The sequence below is a fragment of the Adiantum capillus-veneris genome, chromosome 10 (assembly GCF_014529385.1).
Source record: "Adiantum capillus-veneris isolate H3 chromosome 10, ASM1452938v2, whole genome shotgun sequence".
NCBI classification, from domain to species: domain Eukaryota; kingdom Viridiplantae; phylum Streptophyta; class Polypodiopsida; order Polypodiales; family Pteridaceae; genus Adiantum; species Adiantum capillus-veneris.
The window spans coordinates 93,900,113-93,910,183 of record NC_140940.1 but is presented as its reverse complement, the minus strand read 5'-3'; the positions used below and the strand labels follow the sequence as shown (position 1 = coordinate 93,910,183).

General features: G+C 40.7%; 1 pseudogene; it reads left to right on the top strand.

The window, feature by feature from the left end:
* Positions 1 to 4,809: 4,809 nt before the first annotated feature.
* On the top strand, positions 4,810 to 6,297 carry LOC147449260 (uncharacterized; annotated as a pseudogene).
* Positions 6,298 to 10,071: the final 3,774 nt, after the last annotated feature.

Here is a 10,071-nt window from a genome sequence, read left to right as displayed (position 1 = left end):
CCCAGTCTACAATGTCAAAGTGCTCAAATCCGACCTCGGATGAGTAGTTTACGGCCAAAACAGGCTCCGAAAACCCCAAAAACACACCTGCGGCTGTTCCTCCTCTCTTCTCCACGTTTTTTCTGGTCTTCTCTCAGTTTTTTCAGTTCCCACACTTAGCTTTATTACTTGGGCACCCTTGGCCTTTTAGATGACCTCAAACGGACCCCGAACATGCCAAAAACTGACCTCGCAGTGCATAGTTGTCACCTTTTTGCATCATCCGCACACCTGGCACTCATTTCTTTTCAATAATGCATCCCGCAACCACATGAAGTGGCCCCAAAAAGTGGTCCTCATGATGACCTTTCTGCATAAGTATCACAAGAAAACACCCACGTCGTGTCTATACTTCTCCGCGTGCAAGTATTAACCCCATTCGCCCTCCTGACGCCACTAGATGCCATCTGACGCACCTGCTTACCTCATGTCGTCGGCCCGCGGATAGCTTCCTCGAGAAGTTTTACGTGCTACCAACTCCTCATTATTGTAGAAAAAACATACTGGTACTGGTGATAGTGAAAATCGATGCACTATGTACATGTTGTCCTACCTGTACACATGTGGGCCCCACGTAACCACTTGGCTCTGAAAAATGGGCAATTCTATATTTGATGGACCATGCATGTATATGTACATATGCGCAATCCCTTGCTCCAAAAAACTCGTGACATAATTTGCCCACCCCCTAGCCTGCTAGAGCATTCATGCTCAGCAGCAGCACTAGTAGATGGTCATTCCACCTGGATCAAAAGGCCAAAGGCATATCGCCTGATTCACAAGAAGCATCATAACACCACACCTACATTTGTCAACAATCAACCAAAATGCACCATAGGCATGTTCAACTAACACATCCGCCCTGTATGGAGTTCCAAAAGCATAAATATTGCATGCCACATTCAACCCAACCGATAGAGACAACTCAAGTGACTCATCGCCTGGCATCTTGGCTTCACCAGCCATAGAAACAACTTGCAAATCATGCACACAAGTAGCTAAAAGCATTATGTGAAGGTAAAGTTGTTGATATCCAAAGCACAAAAGTATCCCCGCAGCACACATATCCCTAGCATAGGCATCCACATAGCTGAGATTGGACTCATATATGCCAAACCCCTTCTCATCATCATAAGCATACTCATCATCACACATAACTTCATCCACATCATAATCATGGCTATCACCACTATCCATAGCTTCTAGCATGCGTTCATCAGTCTCCAAGAATACAGATCCCTACTCTAAACTACAATCATGCTCACAAATTGGTTCAATCACTACACATACATCAAAATATGGCTTCAAAACAGGCTCCACATCCAACAAATCCACAAAATGGCTCTCAACCTTGCCCTCTTCCCTAATTTCCAAGGAACTAGTATCCAAAGATACGTGCTCATCATCAATAACCTCAACCTCACACTCACACACAGAATCACAAGGTACACAAGTTGCCAATGCATCCTCTTCAAGACTTTTCAATCCTGTATCCAAAGCATTACTCACCTCTTTAGGCTCTTCCATAAACCTGTCAACCTGCAAGACCTCTTTACGCTTCACAATAGACCTTGGGAAGAAACGAGAAACATCATAGGATAGGTTCCTTTTCACCTGCTTAGGCTTAACTTCATCTTCCATGCCAAATCCATTTTGCACATGCATACCTGTACTGATACCATGTTCCTCAAGACGCTTAAACTTCCATTCCTTGTGCTTTGCAATGCATACCGCATCTTCAAAAGACTCGGGCCTCTTCAACTCAACCTCGAACCGCAACCAAGGTGACAAACCATCAACAAAAAAACTTTTCTTCAATGAACAAGGGGGGGTCTCATCCTTAAGATCAACACACCAACGAGTCCATAAATCTGTAAAACCTTGTATATAGGCATCAACACCTTGACAAGAAACTTGCTTAAGAGCATTGAGTTCATTCCATACTGCATTTGCCTCTTCCACAACCTGGAAATGCTCTAAAAAAGCTTCTATAAACTTGTCAAGACTCAAACCATAAGAAGAAGCCACTGCTTCTTTAGCTTCCAAATCCATGAACCAAACACGGGCCTGATCTTTCAAAAGCAATCCAAATAGACTTAAAATCTTGTCCTCATCACACATATTGTTTCTTATGCATGCCACCTCAACTTGCTCCAGAAAGTCTTCCGCATCTTCACCACTTCTTCCATGAAATTCCGGATAAGAGAAAGTCATGGCTACCCAAGCTACTATGCTTTGAGAACCCCTTCGAACACACGTGCAAGAACCCAAGACTTTTGACTACCCAATCCCCAGAAACTTCAATGGAGCTCAGCTTTAGATAAGGACAAACACATGCACATCAAATGAGTTTTCATAGTTGATCATCGGAATTACAACAGGCAAAGGACATTCCAGGATCTCTCGTAATCTTCTTGGCCCGAACATAAAGACTATGCGCTGCTGAAAAAAAATCTTCCTGGACACATGAACATTTATCTGGATTCTCTGAGTTAAATGAAATGGAGTGAATTGAGGTCCATTTTGATCATCCATTAAAGCCAACCATGAAGGTCCCAATAAAGCACACCTGTCTTATCCTCTCAAAGGTGTCATCATAGGTGAGAAAAGAGATATTATTTCCTCCCTCTTTGAAATTCTACTTGTAGGACCTTTTTCAAGCAGCATATAGTTTGCAATGTCCTCTCCTCTTGTATTCTCTAGGAGAATAATTGCTGCTTTCACCAAAAGAGGACAAAGATGACAAAGAATGAGAAGAGGGTGACCTATTTCTCGCCTTTTTCTTCCTTTATTTCCTCCATTCCCTTTCAGAATGACGAGAAGGACTATAGGATGATGTTTTCCTCTTGGGTGGAGTTGGAGATTGTCGAGACCGCCGTCTTTGTGGAGCCACGTCTTTAGAGGAATTCAGAGATTCACTTCTTTCTCGTTCATTGGATTCCTCCTCTTCTCTTATCGAAGAGAGTCTTCTTTTGGAAGTCTCAACAAGAGGCTTCCTAAGATCTCTCTCTTCTTGGAGAGGTAGAGAAATCCCATAAGCACAAAGCTATTGAGTAACTTTGGCTTGCAAAGCATGGTTGCCCATAGCTTGTTGCAACCTAGTAACGAGATAGTTCACAAACATTGGTGTATCATCAGTAGCACCTTCATGTGAAAAATCAAGGTTGTCAATATTCATTCTACTCTCTTTATTATTGTTAGCCATGATAACTAAACTTGTACATATGCTACTTTGTGCTTTGGTACCCTTGAAAACCTTAGTTGCTACTCTTCTTTACCTTTGAAAATTAGCTCTCAAGCAGCCACACCCATGGTTTAGAGACCGTTGATTGCAAAGAGTAATGGATAGGTTCTAGCATTGCTCGGTTGATGATGGTTCCTATTGAGCTTGCTAGTAGGTCAATAATGGTTAAGCCAAAGGCAAGCCCCAAAAGAATCCATTATTAACTCTATAGTTCCCACTAAGTCTTTTTCACCCAAGTTAATAGATATGTGTCCCACTTACCCTCTTGCAATTAACATGTCCCAACCTTTCATGGAAAATTTAAGGACCTCTGTTCTTAACCAAGAAAATAAAAACTAATAGCTCCAATACCAATGTAATGGAATATGGCTATAACATTGACTGTAGCAGAAATTGAAATAACAATAGTGATCAGTTCCTTTAAGAGAATTCTTAAAGAGCATAAGAAGAGAAAATGATTAAAGGTAGCAGATGAAGACTACACCTAATTAGCTTAGCATGAACAACACTTATAAAAGAGAGAGAGAAAGGATTAGAGAAATTGATAGCAATTGAGGACTGAATTTATGTGGAGCAGGTGCCCCCCTCCAAAAGGCTTTTGTATTATAAATTCCCCCATAAAGAGAGACTTGGTACAATACAATATTGTGCTCCTTGAGACCTCATTAGTGCAATGAATATGGTAGACTTCATACGCCAAAATTATGCCCTTAATTATCTTGCAAAAGGAGTAACACTAGTCCTGTAATTGAACACTCAAGTGTCCTGAGAGACTAAAGTGTCCTGAGATACTAAAGAGTCCTGAGACACTAAAGTGTCTTATGAGCACATGAATTTTGTCCTTTTTTTTAAATGCACACTTTAAGCCAATTTTCTTGTAAAACGTAATGTACGTTTAGAGTATGACTCCAAAATATTGTGAAATTTTGGTTTGGGTCAAATGGTGAGTGCTAGTGCGTTAAATTTTTTAGATCTATGTGCTCATGTTTTTCATCGGCGACCTTGCATGGCTATGGAACTCTCACCTTGGGGCTGAAATGATGCCTGCCATTCGATCTCCATGGCAATGCAATGCAAGATGTTTGGATCTTAGATGCATTGTAAGTGAAACTAAAGCCTTATCACGTTTAAATTAGAATTTCTAAAGCGAAATAAAAAACCAAGCCAAAACCTGCAACGCAGCACACAGGAAAAACAGTGCTCAATAATCCTCCTCTAGGTGTCGCACTTGCCTACAAATTTTACTCCATTCCATGGCGACCTCATCCTTGCTAACAGGGCCACCTTCTAATGCATTTTGCTGCACTTTAGAGGGACAAGAGGTTCTCTACCCTACCATGGGATTCGGTGTTGAATGGGAAAAAGAAGCTCACATTTCTGATTGGGAGACCAAGCAGTACAAGGAAAATATTGTGGCCTATAACTCATGCAAAGGATTGTTCAAATGCATTTTTGATGGGGATGAGACCGCCTACATCTTGTCATGGGAGTCTATACGCATGTACATTGTATCTAAGGAGAAAACCATGCTCCATATGCGTAATGATACTGCATTTGATGTTGATGATAAACTCTCCTTGGCCAATTTTTTGTCATGTTTTTTGAGAAAAAATCGGAGAGCCAATGTATTACCTTATGTGGAAATGCCTATTTTCCTTGATGCAATTGATACAGCTTGTGGTGATGCCCATTTGATGCATGTTATGGACACTATGGATGATGCACCTACTATGCATGCATTGTCTGCACATGTGGAAGAAACCAATGAGGAATCCCCTTGCTTGTCTACATTTGCTTCTATTGCAGCTATACCTCTTGTAGGAGTGTCTAGTGCACCTCCTACAACATGTAAGAGAGGTCGACCTCCAAAGCAATTTGTTGTGGGTAGAGGGTGTCCAAAGGCCCAACATGCTGATTTTCTTTTTGATGACCATGCTAATAATGTGAATGTGGAAACTCATGATGCATCTAGAAAGGCTGAGAGAAAACATGCAGGAAGAATTCATGATGTTAATGGCGACATAGAGAGTAGTCATGCTCATGGTAAGGGCTACAAGATTCTCAAAAAGCGTGGAAAAGTGAAAAATATGCTTGTTGCGAAAGGTCACAAATCAAGTATGCATGAAGCAGTTGAGTCTTGTGATGAGCATGGATCTGTGGGAGAAGAAGATGAATGTGAGGACGAGCTTTTGGAGGCCAAAGGGTCGGTCTTGCAGGATAGTGATGATGAGTCTGATTGGTCTAATGTGACTATGCCTTCAAGGAAGAGTGGTGATAAGATGCATGTTGAGCCTGATGGTACATTCAGAGTGCTTCCCACGTTTTTAGATATTGGAGGTCCAAACTTGTTAAAAGTACCAATAGAGCTCAAAAGAATTCGGTTTTCTCTAGAATTGTTCCCATTAGACTTGATTGACATGATTGTGGGTGAGACAAATAGATATGCATTGGAAAATCAAGAACAAGTCTTATATAAGTATGGATTCACAAGAACTGGAAATGACCTTGATAGGCACTATTTTTTGCAATTTCTTGGTGTTTCTCTTGGCATGGCTTTGCAGTATATTCCATACAAGAATTATTATTGGAAAGGGGAAACTTGTGGTGTCATGCATTATACGAACTATGTTGAGAAATGGGGCTAACTAAGTACTAATAGATAAAGTGTTTCTTGCATGTAAGAGATAAATCTCAAAGGCCACTTCTTAGAGGAACGCGAGAGCATAAGCTATGGAAAGTCTTGCCATTAGAGGAAAGGTTGAATGCAACGTTTCAACTGCACTTCAAATGTGGGAAAAATGTGACTGTTGATGAGAGGATTGTATCATCTAAATGTAAGTTGAATCCATGTAGGGTATATAATCCCAAGAATCCTCACAAGTTTGGGATTTAGTTATGGATCTTATGCGATTTTGAGATTGGGTATAATTATTCCTTTCGTGAGTATGATAAATTGCCTTGTGCAGAGATTTCATATAATGTTGCATCTATGCTTTGCAAGAGATTTGAAATAGAAATCTCATCATGTATTCTTTGATAGGTGGTTTACATCGATCAAGCTCTTGATGCATTTGACCAAACAAGGGCATCGTGCTACAGGTACTTACATGACTAACATGAAGAACTTTTTGGATTTGCAGTTGTTACATATTGAGCACCGTGAGCATGGTTCTTCTCGATTTGCATGGTTTTCTTGAGCCTTATAAAGGCTTTACAATAAGAGTTTCACACATGGACGACCGCCCAAGTTGGGATGACCCCAACATCTTCTTGCATGTAGCTGGATGGATGAGAAGACAATTTTTACGCTACCAATGTCTATGGTACGCAAAGTGGCAAAGTATTGAGGTAGATAGGAAGTGGTCATAGAGTTGCACTTACTTGTCCAAACATAGCCATCCAGTATAACAAGAACAAAGAAGCCCCGCGATGTATTTGATAATATGGTCTTGGGATTTGGATACATTTTAGAGACTACTATACGTGGTTGGAAGTGGTGGCATGCTGGATTTCGTTTTTGCAAATGCGTACATAATTTGGAAGTGTTTGCATGGCAAAAAAAGTGTAAATTGGTTTTAGTTTATGATTTGTTTGCAAGAACAACTTGTTGATAACCACATTGCAGGGATTCTCACATGTAAGGCAGTTTTGTATGCAAGTGGTCCGATGGAAGGACATAGGTTGATGAAGTTGAGTGCAAAGGCAAGAAATTTTTGCTTTGTATGTGCCAGTAAACGGAAAAGGGCTATTTGTGAAGCAAAAGAAGTGGTTGGGTCAAAGCCATCAAGGACACTTTATGGTTGCCCTAAATGTAAGAAATACCTTTGCATAGATCCTTGCTTTGCAAAATACCATGTCATGGTGGGGTATGATTGCATGGGTGTAACAGCAAAGAGAGTTGTGCAATCCTATCCAATGGAAGTTTGAGGTTCTTGAGGCTATGCTGCTACCAAATTATGTCATAATTGTATTTCACTTGTGGCTTTGACATTAAGTTCACAGGTTGAATTGTTTTTTCTTAGTCATAAGCTAAGATTCTCAACTTGTTCTCCATAGTGACATGTATACCATATGTATCAATGTTGACTCGAAGAGCCAAATGCATTTTTGGATTAGCTATTTTGGTGAATGTCACCATAAAACAGAGTTTTTCATTCATGAAAATGATTTTTCTTGAAGTGATAGTTGATCATCTATCATTCCCTAACTTGAAAACAGGTCTTACAAATTTACAATTTATTCAAATTATTTTTTTCTAAAAGAAAATTATGTATGTGTAAAATGCAGATTGGTGTTTTGTACCATGTTATACTTCAGAGGTTTTATGTAAATGTAAACTTTAGTTTTTTCGGTTTTTCTAATAATACTCTCATTTTGTATGGTCAAATGATCCATGACAAAGTTGCTAGAATTCTTTGCAACACACCCAAAAAGGACACTTTAGTGTCCGTTTTGGTACCAAACTAGTGCTAGCAAGGAGTGAGGGAAGGGAAGAGGAAGAATAAGTAACACAGGAGAAAAAAATAGTCTCCTCACTTGTATTACTCTTGTAGATTAGCATAACATAGTAGCATCATAGTGGAGATGAAGAAGATGGCAAGCTTTTGCTTTGGAGCATGGCTCTTGGTTTCATTTGCTTTCCATAGCCAATAAGTGTTGGTGTAGGTTCTCGACTTCTCAACAAGCTTGGAGAAGGAGATGAAGTTCTTGCTTCACACCAAGAGAGAGTGTGTGTGAGGGTGTATATCTCGCAATCACACCCCATCGTTGCTTGGGTCGACCCCTCCTTCTAGCTCATGCTTGAAGCTCATTGGTTCATGTCAAGCCTACCCAATCACAAGCCTAGGTCATTTCAAGCAATAGAGGTAGACTTTGGACAAGTTTCCTCCTTCCCCTTTGAGAGAATTAAACCCTAAAATACCTTAATAAAGTAGACATATTGTGAAAGCAGCCAAAAGAACTTGGACAAAACCTTTAACTTGTGCACAAATGAAACGCAAATTGTCGCAGTGGTTGGGGTTTCCATCAAAACCCAAGCCTTCACCTTTTTTGGAGCACAGTGCCCTTCTTCTCCACAATTGTATCACCTGCCAAGCAATGGTCTTGCCCTACCTCTTTCAACCCTTGGTTGCCCTCTGTCCATAACACTTAAATAAAGTTCTTACATTTGCTGAGACAAATCTTCAACAGTGTGTACCCAATAATGAGGAATGTTTGTGACTCCCTAATTTTCTTGGTTTTCCATCAGTACTTTTTCTCTCACACTCTCAAGCAAACTTGGGACCATAACATTATATACCAATGCACCTTTCTTGATCTTCTTCTTTATTTTCTTTCTCTTTGCTTGTGCAATTGCAACCCCACCATTTTAATTCTCCAAAATTTTGAAATCTACCTTCTCTCAACCTTTGGGATGTAGACACACCATGAATTTCTCCAATTTGAAGTAATCTCCATTGGCCAATTGAATAGCAGTCGCAAAAACTACACAACACTCTTCCAAATGGTTAAGGAAAACACCCAATTTTACATTTACATCTTGCCTTAAAGCCTTCACCCTTGCATCCAAATGAGCTAGAGACACCTCCTTACAAAATCCCTCTACAGAAAGAAATCCTCTAGGGCCATCCATATCAATATGGGTTCTTCCTCCAAAGATTCAAACCATACCTTTTCTCAGCTAGCAGAGTTTTTGGCATCTTGTTATCTTCATTTGGCATATGCAATGACAATTTGAAATCGGCCATCCACTCCTTTGGATCCTCCTCGTTGATGAAAATGGGCATGTAACTTCCTACTGCAATCACTTCTTTGTGGAAGAAACCGCCTTCCTTTATCAAACCAATAAGCAATCAAATGTTCCTTAGTGGGGACACTATAATATGGATTGGGCAATGAAAACATGGCCAAACACACTCACAAATTTCTTTTCTATAGACTAGGATTTTCACAACACCCCAACCACCTCAGAAACACCTCTAGAACAACACAATTTTAACAACACACATACCTTATGTTGCACATAGATAAACGTAAACACATCTTGAGAAAACAACACTTTCACATTACTCACAATACTTCAATCAAACATGCCATCATTGCACAACACACTTCTCTCCCTCTCTCCACCACCAAACACGGCCCAAAACTCATGCACGCAACGGTAGCAACACCAAAGCACAAAAATAATGAAGAAGAGAAATAGGCGAGCGGGGGGGGGGGGGGGGGCTTACAATAGGGAGAAATCATTAATTGATTTTTGAGCAGAAAGAGGTGTGTATACAAGGCTTTTCCCTTTGAACTAATGTAGATGCTATCCCAAGACAACAAAAAATGGGGGGGGGGGGCTTTTGGGGGCAAAAAAAATCTTTTTTAGCACAATGTTTCTCCTCTGGACACACGTCCAATTTTGTGCATGTCTATACATGAACTACTACTCTTAGACCCTTGCTTCACTTATTGACGCATGTGCATAAGACCCCTATTTATGGAGGGCAGCTTACGATGACTTGGGGCCACTTGCCTCGAGAAAAAAGGAGAGGGGCCCATGGCACCCCCCATATGAATTCCCCCTTATGAGAGGCCACTAGAACCATCAACAAGTGCCACAACACCCACAATGACCATCAATATTTGTTCATGGTTGCCACCGCTGCCACATGCAGCACCCAGCACCCCCACAGGTGAGGGGGATAAGGGGCTCTTCTCTTCTCCTTCTTCCTTGATGCCAATGCCAACGCACTCAGATTACGATATATATACCATGGGTTCTCGAGCTCCCACCCCCA